The sequence below is a fragment of the Palaemon carinicauda genome, chromosome 26, assembly GCF_036898095.1.
Source record: "Palaemon carinicauda isolate YSFRI2023 chromosome 26, ASM3689809v2, whole genome shotgun sequence".
In the NCBI taxonomy this organism is placed as follows: domain Eukaryota; kingdom Metazoa; phylum Arthropoda; class Malacostraca; order Decapoda; family Palaemonidae; genus Palaemon; species Palaemon carinicauda.
Genome location: NC_090750.1, coordinates 102,038,032 through 102,055,153, shown reverse-complemented (window position 1 = coordinate 102,055,153; position 17,122 = coordinate 102,038,032).

Below are 17,122 nucleotides of genomic sequence, written 5' to 3'. Positions count from 1 at the left end.
CCCGATTAGGAAGATCATTCCACAACTTGGTAACAGCTGGAATAAAACTTCTAGAGTACTGCGTGGTATTGAGTCTTATGATGGAAAAGGCCTGGCTATTAGAATTAACTGCCAGCCTAGTATTACGAACAGGATAGAATTGTCCAGGGAGATCTGAATGTAAAGGATGGTCAGAGTTATGAAAAATCTTATGCAACATGCATAATGAACTAATTGAACGACGGTGCCAGAGATTAATATCTAGATCAGGAATAAGAAATTTAATAGACCGTAAGTTTCTGTCCAACAAATTAAGATGAGAATCAGCAGCTGAAGACCAGACAGGAGAACAATACTCAAAACAAGGTAGAATAAAAGAATTAAAACACTTCTTCAGAATAGATTGATCACCGAATATCTTAAAAGACTTTCTCAATAAGCCAATTTTTTGTGCAATTGAAGAAGACACAGACCTTATATGTTTCTCAAAAGTAAATTTGCTGTCGAGAATCACACCTAAAATTTTGAAAGAGTCATACAAATTTAAAGAAACATTATCAATACTGAGATCCGGATGTTGAGGAGCCACCGTCCTTGACCTACTTACAATCATACTTTGAGTTTTGTTAGGATTCAACTTCATACCCCATAACTTGCACCATACACTAATTTTAGCTAGATCTCTATTAAGGGATTCACCAACCCCAGGTCTACATTCAGGGGATGGAATTGATGCAAAGAGAGTAGCATCATCTGCATATGCAACAAGCTTATTTTCTAGGCCAAACCACATGTCATGTGTATATAGTATGAAAAGTAATGGGCCAAGAACACTACCCTGTGGAACACCGGATATCACATTCCTATACTCACTATGGTGCCCATCAACAACTACTCTTTGAGATCTACTACTTAAAAAATCAATAATAATGCTAAGAAACGACCCACCCACTCCCAACTGTTTCAGTTTGAAAACAAGGGCCTCATGATTAACACGGTCAAAGGCAGCACTAAAATCAAGGCCAATCATACAAACTTCACGACCACAATCAAGGGATTTCTGTACTGCATTGGAGATTGTAAGAAGGGCATCACATGCTCCAAGGCCTTTACGAAAACCAAATTGCAAACTAGGGAATAGATGATTACCTTCAGCAAACCTATGCCAAGACAATTGAAGACCATAGGCTATGGCACTACCAAAATCTGTAGAACAATCTCTACGCCAAGACAACTGAAGACCATAGGCTATGGCACTACCAAAAACTGTAGAACAATCTCTACGCCAAGACAACTGAAGACCATAGGCTATGGCACTACCAAAAACTGTAGAACAATCTCTACGCCAAGACAACTGAAGACCATAGGCTATGGCACTACCAAAAACTGTAGAACAATCTCTACGCCAAGACAACTGAAGACCATAGGCTATGGCACTACCAAAAACTGTAGAACAATCTCTACGCCAAGACAACTGAAGACCATAGGCTATGGCACTACCAAAAACTGTAGAACAATGGTTAGATTATGGTGTGTCCTAAAAGAGCCAAGTGGAAAGTAGCCACTGAACAATTCCAGTGCAGCATTTAATCCCTTGAGTTAAGATTTTACGGTTATCTTTAATGTAGTCAGGTGTATGAGGAAAGAGGAAAATATGTAAAGAACAGGACAGCCTAAACGGTTTATGTGTAGTCAAAGGAAAATTGTCCGTAACCAGAGAGGGATCCAATGTGGTACTATCTGGCCAGTCAAAATATCAGCCATTAAACACCTATATTCTACCTTTACAATGATGTATTTACCGGTAATGTGGGTATAGTTAAAAGAAAAAAAAAAGAAAAAAAAACTTTAATGAATATGTCCCCAAAGTAATACACTAATTGCAAATGAAACAGCTTATCAGCTTAATAAGATATTCTAATATATATTCCAATTAAACAAATGGTTTCAATATAACTTTCCAATGGAGAAAATCAGAGTGAATTAATGATGAATTAAAATTCTTTTCTTTCGTCTATATCGCCAAGAGCCAATTTATTACTGCAATGTATCAGTTACCTGCGTAAATAACTCCTTTCTGAATTTAATGAGGCAATTTCATTTGGATTTTCTGCGTCGATCGTATGTTTTATCTTTCCTCTGATCCAAAAGATTTTTCCAGACTTTTCCCTTTTCAACAAATAAAATCCTTCATTAAGTCTTGAACAAAGAGCCATCAATTATCTCTCTCTCTCTCTCTCTCTCTCTCTCTCTCTCTCTCTCTCTCTCTCTCCAAAAACACACATAACAAATAAAAAATCGTGAACCCGAGGAAATAGCTCTATTAGTAGTAGTATTGCTAGCTAAGCTACAACCCTGGTTGGAAAAGTAGACGGTTCCATAAATCCTAGGGCTCCAGCAGGGAAATAGCCCAGTGAGGAAAGGAAATAAAAGGAAACTAGAATAGTGTGCCTGAGTATACTCTCAAGCAAGAGAACTCTATCCTAGTACAGAAGAATACAATAGGCTATGTCACTACCAAACACTGTAGAACAATGGTTTGATTAGGGTGTGTCCTTATATAAGAGCCAAGTGTAAAGCGGCACAGAACAGTTAAAAAGCAGCAGTTAAACCCTTGAGAGAAGATTTTCCAGTTATCTCAAGTATTGTCAGATATATGAGGAAAGAGGAAAATGTGTAAAGAATCAGACAGCCTATTCGATTTATGTGTAGGCATAGGAAAAATTATCCGTATCCAGAGAAGGATCCAATGTGGTACTATCTGGCAAAATCAAAATATCAGTCATGAAACCCCTATATTCTACCTTTGAAATGACGTATTTATGGTAATGTTGGTATAATTCAAGAAGCCTCTAATGAGCATGTTCCCAAAATAATATACTAATTGCAAATTAAACGGCTTACCAACTTAATAAGATATTTTAACATATATTCCAATTAAACAAATTACCTCAATAAAACTTTTCTCCGGAGAAAATCAGTGAATAAATGATAAATCAAAATTGTTTTCTTTCGTCTATATCGCCGAGAGCCAATTTATTACTGCAGTGTATCAGTTACCTGCGTAAATAACTCCTTTCTGAATTTAATGAGCCAATTTCATTAGGATTTTCTGCGTCTATCGTATATTTTATCTTTCCTTGATCCAAAAGATTTTTCCAGATTTTTCCCTTTCCCAAAAAAACTCCTTCATTAAGTCTTGAACAAAGAGCCATCCATTCTCTCTCTCTCTCTCTCTCTCTCTCTCTCTCTCTCTCTCTCTCTCCATTTAGTTTCAAGTTCTGACTTGGTAAAAATACTGTATCAGGATTTTGTTAAAAAAAAAAAACCATGTAAAATTCTCGGTTTATCAGCGTTTAACAGCTATAATCTTCCATATATTTTTTATTCACTCTCTCTCTCTCTCTCTCTCTCTCTCTCTCTCTCTCTCTCTCCAAAAACTCACACAACAAATAAAAATCGTGAGCCCGAGGAAATAGCTCTATTATTAGTAGTATTGCTAGCTAAGCTACAACCCTGGTTGGAAAAGTAGACTGTTCCCTAAATCCTAGGGCTCCAGCAGGGTTAAAAAGCCCAGTGAGGAAAGGAAATAAAAGGAAAACTAGTATAGTGTGCCTGAGTATACCCTCAAGCAAGAGAACTCTATCCCAAGACAGCGGAAGACAATAGGCTATGGCACTACCAAACACTGTATAACAATGATTTGATTAGGGGTGTGTCTTCCTAGAAGAGCCAAGTGTAAAGCGGCACAGAACAGTTAAAAATCAGCAGTTAAACCCTTGAGAGAAGATTTTCCAGTTATCTTGAGTGCAATCAGTTGTGTGAGGAAAGAGAAAAATGTGTAAAGAAAAAGACAGCCTATTCGGTTTATGTGTAGGCAAAGGAAAAATTATCCGTAGCCAGAGAAGGATCCAATGTGGTACTATCTTGCCAAATCAAAATATTAGGTCATCAAACCCCTATATTCTACCTTTATAATGACGTATTTGTGGGTAATGTTGGTATAATTCAAGAAGCCTCTAATGAGAATGTTCTCAAAATAATATACTGAATGCAAATTAAACGGCTTACCAACTTACTTGTAGTTGTGATGAATATGCGCCTATGGATAGTCGATAGGCCTACTGTTCTTCATAAGTCGGTTTGGAGGTCCAGTATCGCGATAGGACCATTTGGGCAAAGTATCGTGCGCAAGAGAACACTGGCAAAGTATCGTGCACTAAGGAACACTAGTAAAGTATCGTGCACAACAACGTAACACTGGTAAAGTATCGTGTACACTAAAACAGTCTGGTAAAATATCGTGCAATTGAAAACTACAGCGAACGAACTCAATCCATTGTTACCCGCCGACTATTTGTTTTGTTTACATCTTGGAGAGCACGCATTTCAAATCATCAAAAGGAAGATGGAGAAATTGTGTAAACAAGGTTAGTAGTAATAACTTATCTAGCCTAGCCCTAGCTTACGAAATATTTTATAAGGTTGTGCCTACTGTAGGTCTGGCTAGCCTAGAATGACCGAGAAGCTACTTTGCAATGATAGACATTTTATACTAATGCTTAAATGTGTGGGTAAGTATGAAACCCATGAACTAAAATGAGAACATGATGCTATCGTAGCATGAAACATTTAATATATCTAACTGTTAAAATGTATAACCTACTTGATTTATTGGAATTTGTTTACAAGTTTTGACGCAGTAGGAAGAAGAACGAGACTCAAACTTACTCAAGTGTGATAGTTCAATAATCAATTCAGTTCAGTTGCTGGGAGGAGGGATTAGCCTTTCCATCGGCACCTCCTTAGTTTTCTTCTTTATTCTAGTTCTTTTATTTTCTTCTCTCTTTTTTACACACCTAATAGAATATATTTTTTCTTTTTCTATTCGTAGTATGGAATAACGTCGACTTCTTTGAAAATTCCACAACAAACACTGGTAAAGAATTGTTCACTATAGAGCACTGATTAAGTATCATGCACAACAAAGCTCTTCGCTGTAATATCGTGCGCAGTATACAAATAAACTCGCTGTAACCAATTCCGTTTGGCGTAGGCACGGCTTATAATACTAATATTGATAACACAGGAACTCACATGTTTTCTATAATGATTTCAAATGCCCAGAATACTTAAGAATACTATTTATGAAAATACTTATTGGCAACTCAAAGGGTGGCAATTCTCACGGTAACGGTCGTGCAACCTAAAATAGCTATTATTATTATTATTATTATTATTATTATTATTATTATTATTATTATAGGAGATCTAAATTATCGTAGAGCTTACTTGATAAAAAGGTGTACAGCTAAATCGGGCAATCAGCTTAGTGTCTTTGACTATAACTCGGAACAAAAATAAAGAAAAATGTGGAGTCTCAAAGACGATGGACTCAAAGATAGGCTACATGTTTTATAGTCTTACAATAGTGAAACTAAAAACAAAATTTAACCCATTTAATATAAGTGAAAATTAGCATTTACTAGAAATTTACCAATCCGCTGCTCCTAACTGACCCCATTATGAAGATTACAGAAATGGGCACCAAAGCTTTAATATCCGATAACAAAGGGGGAAGGGACCGAAATAGGTAAGCCAATTGCAGTGCCAACGATCATGTCTCTGCGTCTGATTAAGCTAATGACTGATATTAAATTTCCATTACGTGCGAGGTGCCTCCGTCGCCTGCCTGCCTGTCCTAATAACATTCGCCGCAAGATTCCATTATTGGGATAAAAAGTTAAATCTCTCTCTCTCTCTCTCTCTCTCTCTCTGCGTCAATGACCTTAGATGTCAGGATGCCAGAAAACTCTCTCTCTCTCTCTCTCTCTCTCTCTCTCTCTCTCTCTCTCTCCTGTTTGTAGGAACATGATTTCTGCATTTCTGATGTTTATTTTGCGTCTTTTCCGCGAGAGAGTTGTTGGGTCCCTAGACTCTCCAGAGTCCAGATAATACTACATTGGATCCCTCTCTGGTTACGGGTTATTTTTCTTTGCCCACACATACACCAAATAGTCTAGCCTATTCTTTACACGCCCTTTTCTTTCATAATGCACCTGACAACACTAAGATAATCGAAAAAAATCATCTTCACTCAAGGGTTTAACTACTGCACTGTAATTGTTCGGTGGCTACTTTTCTTTTGGTAAAGGTAGAAGAGACTCTTTAACGATGGTAAGCAGCTCTTCCAGAAGGATGCTCCTAAATCAAACCATTGTTCACTAGTCTTTAGTAGTGCCATAGCCACTGTACCATGGTCTTCCACTGCCTTGGGTTAGAATTCTCTTACTTAACTTGAAGGGTGCACTCAGGTGCACTGTTTTATGTTACTTTATTTTCTTTACTCACTGGGCTATTTTCCCTGTTGAAGCTCTTTAGCTTATAGCATCCTGCTTTTCCAACTAGAGCTGTAGCTTAGCTAGTAACGATAATAATGTAAGCATAATAACTACAATATAAGAGGATAAATTTATTATATATAACAGTGTCTTCAAGTGTTTAGTCTTTATATGTGCAACAACGCAGATAACGTTTTAACCTCAAGAAATACTTCAACAAGAAAATACAGAGTAATAAAACATAATGGATTTATTGTAAGCATGACACAATTGAAAACTTACAGAAATTCTGCTGTAATTCTTAACGGGATAGATTTTTATTATTATTATTATTATTATTATTATTATTATTATTATTATTATTATTATTATTATTATTATTTGCTAAGCTAAAACCCTAGTTGGAAAAGCAGGATGTCATAAACCCAGGGGGCTCCAACAGGGAAAATGTCCCAGTGAGGAAAGAAAATAAGAAAACGGAATAATGTGCCTGGGTGTACGCTCAAGCAAATGTTTACCCCAAGGCCTCTGTTACTTTCATGAAAGTGAAGCTTTTATCAATTAAGCTATTTCATTGTAAATTACAAATGCTTTGGATACAATCAATTTCGTTTGAACTTAACTTATGATTGGAAATTAAATCGCTTCACGAACAGCCCAGGGGAGTTCTAGAACCTTAGGCTAAGAACACTAACTTTTAAACTCAGACAGCATTCTAGATACACAACGTTGCCATTTAGGGGAAAACGGGAACTTTTCCATGTCTTTGTGTTATGCTTATTTATTTATTTATGTATCTATCTATCGAATTATTTATTCATTTAATTATCTATTTTTCATTTATTCATTTAACTATTTATTTATTTATTTATTCATCTATTTATCTTGAGTAAATGGTTTGTCAGTTTACGGGAGATACCAATCACATCTCTCTCTCTCTCTCTCTCTCTCTCTCTCTCTCTCTCTCTCTCTCTCTCTCTCTCTCTCTCTCAAATTTTTTTTAGTGATTTCTAGCCTATTTTCATGTATCCCTGAAGTGTCTGCGCGATAATTACGAAATGCATGTTAAAATTCACGAATATTAGATATTCTGTTTACGACCACATGTTTATCGTAAGATTTAGAGTTTATGTAAATATACAAGTACTAAATTAGTATACAACTGATTTGATTATTTTTCTATACAATTTTCTTCAGTGAATAAAGTATATCTAGTAGTTCTAATTGTTCTGAATTACCAAGATTCTTCTTTATAGGATTTTTTTGGGGGGTCTTTATTAGACCGATATATTAATATAAAAACTAAAAATCTTCAATTACTTCATTCTGACACGAAATGCCATTGTGGTTGATATTTACATTGATTGAAATCGCGAGTGTTAGTGATATATATATATATATATATATATATATATTCACCATGAATAGTCACGTGTTGCAAACTCTGAATTCAGCTATCATGGTGGAAATGGGTTTATTTCAAGTCTATGAACAGATTCCTGAATTCGACAGGAATATGTACGGTGACTTGTCATGAACTTATATCTCTCTTGATAGCTCAGTTGGTAGAGTCCTTACAGGCATGGTTTTGCCCCGCCAGAAGCTATTACCATAAATGAATTCCTGTGGATATATATTCCTAAAATAGAATTCGGTATTAAATGGCATTGTGGTCAATATTTACATTAACTGAAATCACGAGTGTTAGTGATATATATATATATATATATATAGAGAGAGAGAGAGAGAGAGAGAGAGAGAGAGAGATCGCCATAATCAGCAAAGCTGTACTAGTCAGAGCCATCCACACTAGGTTGGTTTGCTGTGAGTGATGAGACAAAAGTCTCCCACAAACACCAATCCGCAGTTGATCATGAAAGGTATGTCAAAAGCATTTGTCCTGCAATGGACTAGAAACGGCTGCATTTGTACTTTTTGTTGTTGTATGTGTGTATATATATATATATATACTGTATATATATATATATATATATATATATATATATATATATATATATATATATATATATATATATATATGTGTGTGTGTGTGTGTGTGTGTGTGGGTGTGTGTGTGTGCACGCGTACACACACGCTGTACGAGTAGGATAATCACAAACTTTCACGTGATATCACAATAGCAAGTGTAAAAGAAAGAATCCAAAGAATTTTTTTTTTCATTTTTACCTCTTTGTAGTGAACTCGTTATCTATCTATCTATCTATCTATCTATCTATATATATATATATATATATATATATATAAAATCTATTTTCATTGTTTTGGTATGAAGTTGCAAGACCAATGGCCTTATCGACCAAAACTACGACCCATCACTGTCAACTGACCACCAGGTACACAATTCGCTGCTTACTTTAAACAATTTAGAATTAATCTTCCCGAAAAAAACGAAGATCAATATTTTGATTTATAGAATATATTTTCCTTTTTGGGGGGATTGTCAGGGTAACATCTGAATTCTGATTTATAGAATACATTTTCCTTTTTTGGGGATTGTCAGAGTAACATCTGAATTCTAAAATTTGAATAAATCAATTCAAATAAAAGAAAAAGATTTTGATTTAACTGTAAGAGTCCGATGGACACTTCACCCTTCCTCACTCTCTCTCTCTCTCTCTCTCTCTCTCTCTCTCTCTCTCTCTCTCTCTCTCTCTCTCTCTCTCTCTCTCTCAATATGCTGATTTACAAAATAGTTTTATTTTCCTTTTTTGTATTGTCAGGGTCACATTATAATTCTAAAACTTGAAGCATCAAATCAAATTAGAGAAATAGATATTGATCAAACTTCTAGAGTCCAGGGGACACCTCTCTCTCTCTCTCTCTCTCTCTCTCTCTCTCTCTCTCTCTCTCTCTCTCGAGAGTCCATTGCAGAGCCTAAGGGTAAATGTTGCTTGCAGGGGAATGCAATAGACGGGACTGGAATCCCGGCCAATTTGTGAAGCGGGAACGGAAGGGGGGGGAGGGAGAGGAGAGGGAGGAGGAGGGAGAGGGAGAGGAGAGGGAGGAGGAGGGAGAGGGAGAGGAGAGGGAGGAGGAGGGAGAAGGAGGGAGAGGGATGGGAGAAGAGGAGGGGGAGTTTGGAGGAGAGAGAAAGGGGCAAAAGGAGAAGGGCGAGGAGAGTGTGAGGACACAGGAGAAGGATAGAGGACAGTGAGGAAACAGGAGAAGGAGAGAGGGGAGGAGACGGTGAGGAAAGAGAAGGAGAGAGGGGAGGAGACGGTGAGGAAAGAGAAGGAGAGAGGGGAGGAGACGGTGAGGAAACAGGAGAAGTAGAGAGGGGAGGAAACAGGAGAAGGAGAGAGGGGAGGAAACAGGAGAAGGAGAGAGGGGAGGAAACAGGAGAAGGAGAGAGGGGAGGAGACAGTAAGGAAACAGGAGAAGGGGAGAGGGGAGGAGACAGTGAGGAAACAGGAGAAGGAGAGAGGGGAGGAGACAGTTAGGAAACAGGAGGAGAGAGGGAATAGATGGGAGGGGAGGGAGAGAATGGCTGATAAGATAGGGAGACAGATAAAGGGAGGTATGGTGAAGCGTAAGAAGAAAGGGGGAACAAAACAGGAGGGAATAATAGTAAGAAAGAGAGAAGTGATAATAATGAGAAGGAGTAAGTAAAAGAAAAGAGGGTTAGGAAATTTATTTGAGATAAAATAATAGAATATAAGAAATAGAATATTAATGAGAAAATATAGGAAGAAATCACGAAAAAGATGGAATGGATAAATAAAGAAAATTATCTTAAAGAAGAAAATATACAGGAAGAAAACAGAAGGAACTGGAAAAGTAAGAAGGACAGCAGCCAAGAAGTAAGGAGGTGGAGGAAGATTAGTGGTTCTGGAAAACGCCTGGAATTCCAGAATACCGCAGCGTGAAATAAGGATCAAGTAGCCCCCCTAACCCCACTACGACCAACACCCCCCCCCCCACCCCCGTCACTGCTGCAAATGCTATGCACAGTAGAAAAAATAGGGGTGGGTGGGGGGGGGGGTATTGTCTGGTCTGAGCATCTTCAAGCTTAACTTGCCAAGAGACCACAAAGGTATCTTAAGTTCTGGAGGAAAATGCAACGGGGTAGTCTATCAATCTGCCTATCTATCTATCTAGCTATCATCATCGTCATCTCCTCCTACGCCTATTAACGCAAAGGGCCCCTGTTAGATTCTGTTAGTCGTCCTTATATCTATTTCTGTTTATAGTGGTGTATTATTATTATTACCTCCACCAAGGTTATAAAATATAGTTGTTTTATTTATTTATTTGTCTATCTGTGGACATGGTTGCGTGAAAACTACTCGACGGATTTTGACGAAATCTTATCTTAGGTCATGGACACGGTCCAGATATACCAGGTCAGCCAGACAGCGTACCGATTTTAAGCCTCTTCTGCGCACCTACGTCATCTGAAGGGGCTTAGTGTTGGCGAGACCCATTAAGAACGTAGATCTATCACACAGTCAATGAGGTTTTCTATACTTTATCAAATTATTAAGATATCGCATTCGAAAATATACCGATATCTTAACAAAAAAAAGCAATAACATCGTCAGGAACTGCAATTCCAGACTGTTTTAATTCTAAATAAAGCTTTTTAAAACAATTTTTTCCCTCCATGAGAGCTTCCCCGTGTACAGCATTAAAAATCTCCCGCATTATTAACAAATGTGGAAAAAACTGACTAGAAGGCGCATGTAATTCCCCCCGATTAACACATGCTATCCAAGTATCATTCCTTAGCACTTCTTCAGTCTTCTTTCCTAACTCAGGATATTTTACCCAAAATTTCTTTACAATATATCCACCAATATATTTAAGAGCCTCTTCCTCGATTACTCCCCCAATATCTTTCTTTATTTCTTTATTTGCTCTCAAAAGGTCTTCTTCCTCGTCTAAAGCATCTTTCTCTAAATCAAAATCTAAATTTCTGAATATCTGCGTTGTTAGGCATATTTCTAACGCTAAGTCCCTTTCTTTCGTGATAGATTCATCGTCTTTGGCGGATTCATGAGATTTTTCAACAGTGGTGATATTACACTTTTCACTTAATATCTTAATTTCCTTTCCTAGTAACATTTTTTTAGCCGAAATTTAAAGTTCACAGCCTGAGGATGATCATAGTACCCATCCATTTGCCTTATACACCCAAAGAAATGTTCAAGGCAATCTTGATTTAGTCTTTGTGTAAGTAGGTAGTCAATACTATAAGAGCCTTTTAACATATCAAACAAAGCAATGGTAGATTTACATGATAAGATTATTCCTTTCTGAAACTTGAAAAGACTTTTTGTATTAGGATTTCTAACTCTCATAGTATTCATTACCTCGGTTACCTTGAGCAGTGTACCTGTTTGTTTTTCTACATCAATACCAAAAGCATTGCTTTTACCAAACTCTCCATACATGGAGGAAAAATTCATTATGTCGAACCAATCATTTATCAAAAGAATAAAATCAGATGTTTGATTCCAGTTTTGACACTCCAATAGTTCCTTTTCCCATAAATATTTTAATGAGTTGCCACATGACCTAGACAGTAATTGAACTGCTAATTTAAAGCGCTGTCTTTGTTGACCTGTTACAGTTGAATGCATTTCATTAATCTTATATGCAAGCCTATATTCTTTTTTGGTTTTATTAAGCATTTCCCGTATGCCGTCATCTGAAATACACTCTTCAGTCTTGAGGAAAAAACCGGAGTCAATAAAATTATTTCTAACTAATTTAATTAAATGTGGAACATCTGAGAAAACAAAAACTCTTTCTGGTTTAAAATGAATGAGCAAACAGTAGCATTCACAACGTTAATTCTGTCTGCACGGCAACATGCATGTGTATCCACTGGTCTATGTATGGTTTTTCTTTTGGAAAGCGATGGTATTTTATGTTTGAGCTTTTAGGTTTGTCATGTCTATTATAACAGCCAAATACTGTGGTTACTTGGCATTATTAATGACAGAATGAATGAATGAATAAAATGATAATGGACACAGCGTCTCCTATTGTTTACGTTACCTCTATAGGTAGCTAACTAAGGCAACGGTGACGGTCCTTTGTTTTGTTTACCCACGTGTGTGAGACGGGGAAGCTTGACGTCACAGTATGGGTGAATCACAGCTTAAGCTGCGCGTTGGCTGACCTGGTATATATAGACCTTGGTCATGGACCATTAAATTGTGGAGATGATCCGTATTTACATTTTCGTCTACAGTCAGCATATGAAAGGGGGGATGCAGTGTCCGTAGACTTTAGTTAAATGTTACCGTAGATTCATCCCCGGTCAGTATATAAAAAAGAAGTGTAAAGTATTATTACTATTATTATTATTATTATTATTATTATTATTATTATTATTATTATTATTATTATTATTATTAGCTAAGCTACAACCCTAGTTGGAAAAGCAGGATGCTATAAGCCCAAGGGCTCCAACAAGGAAGATAGACCAGTGAGGAAAGGAAATAAGGAAACAGATAGAAATGTTCTCTAATTATGTTTATTTGTCTTTTGCTAGATTTTGCTACTGTAATGTATCATTCGTCTTCATTGTTCTTTCTCTCTGGAATATTACATAGTTTATTTCGCTTTTTACTCTTTGAGGACTTCTCAATAAATACGCTGTATTTAAGTATTCAGTCAATAGTTTTTTCACTGCATCATTACTGCAGTTATTTTCTGATTGTATATGCTTCTCGGACTCGAAAGTACATTGATTTGATTAGTCCTTTCCTTCAATTGTAGTCTTCGGTATCTAACAGCTGCTTTTGTGTTTCCCGAATCCCGATACCAATTGATTTTTATTCTTATTTCTAAGAGAAGCACACTACAAAATCAAAGCATTGTTTTCTAAGTCTTGTGTAGTGCCATAGCCTCTGTACCATGGTCTTCCACTGTCTTGGGTTAGAGTTCTCTTGCTTGAAGGAACATTCGGGCTCACCCGGGCATACTATTCTATCTTATTTCTCTTATTCAGTTTTTTTATAGTTTATATAGGAAAGATTTATTTTATTGTTGTTACCGTTCTTACGATATTTTATTTCATCTTTTACATTACTTCTTTTGTAGTTTATTTATTTCCTTTCCTAACTGCGCTATTTTTCCTGTTGGAGCCCTTGGGCTTATAGCATCCTGCTTTTCCAACTAAGGTTGTAGCTTACCTAGTAATAATAATAATAATAATAATAATAATAATAAAGATGCATGATATGAAAGGGAAATAACGCAACTTTACTGTATATAGTTTACCTTCTTCATTTGTAAATGTTTTGATGAATTAGCTCAATTTGTTTCCCCTTTATATGTGTAAGGGGATTCGTGTACAGAGAGAGAGAGAGAGAGAGAGAGAGAGAGAGAGAGAGAGAGAGAGAGAAAGAGAGAGAGACGTACAGTTGGACCCAGGAATCCTTGCCACACCATAAGTTCACAGCGAGTAACCAAACAGCTAGTGTAAAGAGGGATGACAGAGATGGTGGGCGGGGCTAAACTCAAGAACTCGCTGCGCAGATACCGTGTGACAGGGTGTATTTCCTCGGAGCGAGATGTGCTTGGAATTTCTGTGTGTCCAACTGTACGTGGCAATGCCTCAAAACTAATATCTCTACCTACGACAGTATGAATTTTTTTTAGGATATTGGTGGATCCATCTCAAATTTGAATGAATCTTCCATATAGCCCTTTTATTCACAAATATTCACTAAATTCCATCAATCATCTTAAAGAATTCCAACGGCAAATAGACAGGATCGAATACGAAACGTCTGTCGCGCAACATCATTTGATTATTATTATTATTATTATTATTATTATTATTATTATTATTATTATTATTATTATTATTATTATTATTATTAGCTAAGCTACTGAAGTGATGAAGGAATGTTTTTGCAAAATGACAGTTTGAACTCCACATTATTCTCACATCAAGTTCCACATTCTCCACTGGCCTTTTAAATCGGATTGGTCGTTATTAAGCCGATTAATTAGGTACTGTGTCATTCATTCCGAACTGATAACGAGCGTTATTTCGAAGTCTCTTAATCCCCCGGGTTGCAAATGTCAAAGCGATACCAGTCTGGTAATGAGACAATTTCCAGATGGAGAAATATTACCAGTCTGGTAATGAAGCCGCTCCAGGAGTCATTTTCCAGATGGAGATAGGATAATGGAAGACTTTGTCTTTGATGGAGCAGTCTCTCGGACTAGATGTGGGCGTCTATTGTCTTTCCGGACTGAAGATGACTTTGTTTTGTGGTAATTGTTGTTTTATTACTCTACTCTGTCCTCTTACACCTGACAACAATGAGATTACCAAACAATTCTTCCTCGCTCAAGGGGTTAACTATTGCAATGTAATTGTTCAGTGGCTACTTTCCTCTTGGTAAGAGTAGAAGAGACTCTTTAGCTATGATAAGCAGCTCTTCTATGAGAAGGACACTCCAAAATCAAACCATTGTTCTCTAGTCATATAGTGCCATAGCCTCTGTACCATGGTCTTTCACTGTCTTTGGGTAGAGTTCTCTTTCTTGAGGGTATACTCAGGCACACTATTCTATCTTCTTTCTCTTCCTCTTGTTTTTTTAAAGTCTTATAGAGTATATATGAAATGTTTATTTTAATGTTGTTGCTGTTTTTAAATTATTTTATATTAATTGATTACTTTTCTTGTAGTTTCCTTATTTCCTTTCCGCACTGGGCTATTTTCCATGTTGGAGCTTTTGGGCTTATAGCATTTTGCTTTTCCAACAAGAGTTTTAGCTTAACAAGTAATAATAATAATAATAATAATAATAATAATAATAATAATAATAAGTTATAGAAGAAGATTTTAAATGCTAATTACCAGTTTGTGAGGATAAAAATTGCAAGTTGGTTATTTATCTAAGGAAGGAATCTCTACTTAATCTTTTCTTTTAGTGAATCTAGGAGTTGGTTGACTTTGGTGGTATTATATATATAAATATATCTGTACACACACACACACACACACACACACACACACACACATATATATATATATATATATATAGATCAGTATTGATTGTGAGGTCAGGAGAAAGGCCAGAAATGACTGGAGAGAAAATTTAGACAGGAGAGCAGATGAGGCTGACAAAATTATGAATTCAGGGATTGGCTATGGTGTAAGAATTGATAGCAGAATTATTAATGAAATCTCTACTGGGACCAAGAAGAAGAAGCATAAACCCATCAAAAAGAGAGATGGCTCTGTTATAACAACAGAAGATGAAGAAAGGTGACGTTGGGTGGAACATTTTAGTGAGGTCATGAATAGGAGATATGAAGGGAATAATTTGATTTGTGTACCTGAAGCTGAGGAAGACCTTGATGTGCCCAGGAATTAATTCAGTGTGTTTAAAGTCGAAGCTATCATTAAAAAACTAAAGAGAAGGAAAGCCCCTGGATGCGATGGAATAACTGCTGAGATTATATTGGCTAAAAATGAAGTGACTCCCAAAATACAAGATTATTTTGAAGAATGTGGCGTGAAGAGGCAAAATCTGATGAATTGGAGCTGGGATTGTTGGTGAAAATAGCAAAAAAAAAAGGAGACCTGTCTGATTACAATAATTACAGAGGCATAACACTTACGTCAGTTGTTATGAAAATATATAGTATGCTTATTCTAAAGAGACTAGAGAGAAAGGTTGATGAAAATCTGAGAGATGAACAAGCAGGATTTAGAAAAGGTAGTTGTATTGACCAAAATTTCATTTCAAGACATGTGGTACAGCAATGTGTAGAATATAGAAATCTACTTTTGATGACATTTGTGGACTATGAAAAAGCCTTTGATGATGTACACCGGCCAATTTTGTGGGGTTACATTAACGTGGTGAAAGAGTTTGTGTATCACTATAATTAATAAAGCTGTACTAGTCATGGCCACTCATACTAGGTTGGTTGGTTTGCTGTGAGCGATCACACAAAAGTCTCCCACTATCACCAATTCGCAATGTCAAGCGTGATTATGAAAAATTGACAAACCTCAGACATGTCTGAGGCTTTTGTCTGCAATGGACTACAAACAGCTGCATTTGTTGTTGTTGTATATACATACATACATACATACATATATACATACGTACGTGTGTGTGCTTGTAGTTTATATGCAGTAGGAAATACACTTAAAGAAAGCTTCTCTAATCTAAATACTCTGCAATTAGATCAAATAAACTCTTGAACGTTGGTTCAATTTCATTCATAATATCCGTTCAATACTCCGAAATAAATGTATTCTCTTTTTTTTAAAGGTCCGATTCAGAACTCTCTCTCTCTCTCTCTCTCTCTCTCTCTCTCTCTCTCTCTCTCTCTCTCTCTCTCTCTCTCTCTCTCAATCTCAAAGGTCATTAAAACTTGATTGAATATGGAAATTTTACTCAAACATCAAATAGATGAGGACAAACGCTAATGTTTGCATTTTGTCCAAGTACAACTCATCGTAAATTAGCCAAACGATTTTGACCTAGATATTTAAATTGATTAAAAATGGAGATGAGTTTATAAGAATGACAGATAGATATAACGAGAGAGTATGGCGTATTTCGTGAACCTGATTTGGGTAGGAACTGCCAGTCATTGTATACCTTGACGTAATAGGCAAAAGAAGGTTGAATTATATATTGATTTTTTATTTATAAAAATCAGGAATCGTTTGCTTTTATTTTTTCGAAGTAGAATTATGTGGGAATCATGACCTGTAAATGCTTAACACTATACCAGTTCAGTATGAAATTATTCTTACTATTACTAGTGTACGAGACCTGTCAATTATGACG